Here is a 3564-nt window from a genome sequence, read left to right as displayed (position 1 = left end):
AGGATCATTGATGGTCTTATATTATCTTGGTGATCCCATTTGGGTCTCCAAATGTCATTTTTGTATAATTGTCCTATTTTGCACTTCTGGATAGTACGTGATCAGAGCTTTAGAAAGGTGGGTTGGTGAATATTTTCGGTAGAATTCGAAAGAAGTGGCGGTAGTTATTGGGAGCTATGAACTTTGTATGCTGGGGCTTTAAGTTGTACCTGTAATTTTTGGAAGCTTTTTGAGTGGAAGCTGATCTCTTTGGGGGCCAGTTTGAGTTGGATTGTGAGTTGATAAAAATGAAAATGGGGATTTCTCGAGACTTGAATCGATGAAATATGGTTTGTTTTCCTGATCTTTACTGAATTTTGATGAAATGTTGGGAGATTTTTGGTTCGGGGTTCGGTCTCAATTGCATCAGTACACTGTTCTTGTGGTTGTGAGTTATTTCATGGCACTTGACACAAGATGCGACTTGGATTTCTTTCAAAATTTTTTGTCCCTTTAGTATACCGGTGTAGATAGAAATTTCTCAAGTCTGCGGCAGTTGCATTTACCATCCCAAAAAAGAAAAAAAAAAAAAAAGAAATTTAGATAGAAAATTTCACAAACTAGTTTGCTTCAATCTGCGTTCAATTCCAGTTCTTGGTATATATATAGATTAAAATTGGAATCACCGATATCTCGAAAATTGGTACAGTCGCGGAAGTTTTCTTTCCATTGTGATAGTTAGTATTTGCTTCTTTCTGCAAAGTTGCAAAGCCAGATATTGTCGAGCATTACCAGATAAGAAATAAGGCTTCGGAGGATGCATCCAAAAAGGTGTTCCTCCTTCGTTATTTGTACTGTGCATCAGCTTGGACCAAATGGCAAATGAAGCCCTTAATCAAAGCAACGCAGAGACTTTATTATTCAAGTTTATTACGTATGGCACCCCAATACATTTGATGATGACACATCTAAAGCAAAGAGATGATGAAGCATCATAATACGAGTGATGATCAAGAGCATAGAGCATAATATGAGGCAGATAGATAAGCAGATGGCACTTTCTTGGTATATGCTTGGTCTTAATTTGTGGATGCTGCTGCTACCAGCTATCATACTCGGGATGGCACTTGTGCTCACAGTAGTTAGCAATGCGGTCCAAGCATCGATAGAAGGGAGGGTTGTCATCCAGCGTCCGGGCACAATATTTGCACTCAGGATGGCATGACCACACCAAATCTTGGCACGTGCATAGAGGTGGAATAGACTTTGTGCACGTACCGCAATTATCGCAGCATGGCCATGTCTGGCAGCTGCTGTTTCCTCCATAACCTATAATGCATCGTAAAGGAGAAAAGCCATGAGATGTCAAGCTCTTTGTTAAGAATTTAGCTTTTAATATAGGAGGCAGAAAAAGACTATGAACATATGTACATATAAACTAAATTGTAGATAGGAAGATTGGAGCTTTTTGGTGTATTTTCATTCGCAACCTATCGAAAGAAAGGAACTGGCAAATCCTTTTCAAAATAATAGCTCAAAGGAAAAGGATTGGAATCGCCAACCTTCACTGGTTAGTGTGGAATTAAGGTCCGATGATGAGGCGAAGGAATGGGCAGCAAAGAAGCAAATTGACACCATAATTAGTGCCGAAACCATCTGGCTGCTCCTCACCATGCCTCTCTCTTTTGAGTTCAGTCTTAGTCTCGCTTGTTTCTATTCTGCCGTTAACTCTCTTAATCCACCCCTCTATTTATAGGCCACCGGCCTCGAGGAAAAGGCCAATAGATCGGTTATTTTTTCTCCTCGTCGGCAATCACGTGCAAGATTGCTCCAAGAAAACGCCAATAGTTACCATCAATTATTTTATCTCTTTGTTTGCAATCGGGTGATACATGCATGCATGTGGCCCACTGAACATTTCCTATCAATTTTTGTTAGTACTTGATGACTTTGGGCACGTGAGCGATTGGACAAGTCGAGCCTTACGCGTGAAATTTACTTGTGGCTTTTTTTTTTTTTTGGTAAAATTTACTTGTGGCTTTGAGCCTCACCAGTGCCGTGAACAAGTGAGTTCACCGGACAACATAATCTTCAATAAATTCACAGCAATTAATCTTCAATACTAATTGCTACAAAGCAAGAACCTACCAATCCGTAGAATAGGGGGAGTTCTTTTTTAAAAAAATCAGAATCAAGACCTTCAAACTTCTGCTAAATATGATTAATTAGCCACTATGCCATCGTTACCTATTATTTGAGTATCTTTTGATGATGATTTCAATCTGTGTCAGCTTTTGTGTTGGTGGCTGTATGTACGCACACATGTGACATGTTTTCCTTAGATGGGCGAGGCAACTTTGTCAAGCAAGCGCTTTTGCATACCTATTAAATGTATTTGGTAGCTCCCAGACTTTACAGCGAATTAATCATCTCTTTATTTAAAAAATTGTTGGTGTTCTACTCTCAAGAGATATTATGGCTGCCATTTTTTGTCATCTTCATTGTACCATAATGCTTCGTAAAGCTATAAGCTAAGTTACACGCCTAACTATCATATAAATCAGAGTGTTGTAATTTACAAGCAAATCCTGCACTAATGCTGGTTACTTACCACCACTCCCACCCATCATGTACGAAGCACTACAACATTTTACTGACATACCAATGTAACTTGATCCACATGTATGAAAAATAACGATAATTTTGAAAAATATCTAACTTTCCTTTCCTCAGATGGTGGAGGCAAATTTGGCAAGCATCGCTCTCGCATATCTATTAAATATATTTGGTGGCTCCCAGACTTTACAACGAATTAATCATCTCTTTATTTAAAAAATTGTTGATGTTCTAGCCTCAGAAGATATTATCGCTGCCATTTATTGTCATCTTCTTCATCGTACCACAGTGCCCTGCAAAGCTATAACGAAAGCCGGCCACCTGCCTAACTATTATATAAATTGAGTGTTGTAAATTACAAATAAACCCTGCATCAATGCTGGTTACTTACCACCACTTCCATCTATCATGTATGGGGCACTACATCAATTTATTGAAGCACCAATGTAACTTGGCCCATATGTATAAAAAAAAATCGGTAATTTTAACTTCGTCTGATATTTTTAAATTTTTTTCTTGCATTGATTATCTAATATCATTTTATATAAAAAAATCTAATATAGTTACAAAATTTGTTACAACATCATAGAGTAAATATATGCCAGTAATAAGTAGATATAGCTTTTCCTTTTCAACTGAATAATCTCTCCCACACATACTCCAACCTACTAATATTTGATCCATTAAGGACTTTAGAGCTAAAAGAGTTTACGCTGGGTAACTGGCGAAATATGATCCAGCCAAAACAGGTAGGATCACGATCTTTCTCTAGTGTTAAAGAAAAAAAAAAAGAAATACCTACCTTAAGCTGCCACTCAACTCGAAACCTAAGGCTGCTATTCCTTTCTTCCGTAACATTGCTACATTGATCTCCACCCAACATTGCCACTTCACACCCAACTACACTGCCATTGTCTCTACCTTCCAACAATAGAATTCTTTATGATGCATTTGGTTAGCCATAAAAAA

General features: G+C 37.9%; 1 long non-coding RNA gene across 1 annotated transcript; it reads right to left on the bottom strand.

Annotated features, from left to right (window-relative positions):
• Positions 1 to 870: 870 nt before the first annotated feature.
• On the bottom strand, positions 871 to 1701 carry LOC114914381 (uncharacterized). The gene is made up of 2 exons (XR_003801436.2): positions 1542 to 1701; positions 871 to 1308 (listed from the first exon to the last, which is right to left on the bottom strand). It is a non-coding gene; the product is annotated as an uncharacterized lncRNA (long non-coding RNA).
• Positions 1702 to 3564: the final 1863 nt, after the last annotated feature.

The sequence above is a fragment of the Elaeis guineensis genome, chromosome 7 (assembly GCF_000442705.2).
Source record: "Elaeis guineensis isolate ETL-2024a chromosome 7, EG11, whole genome shotgun sequence".
NCBI lineage: Eukaryota > Viridiplantae > Streptophyta > Magnoliopsida > Arecales > Arecaceae > Elaeis > Elaeis guineensis.
The sequence above is the reverse complement of the archived record's forward strand: the minus strand, read 5'-3'. Positions and strand labels throughout refer to the sequence as shown.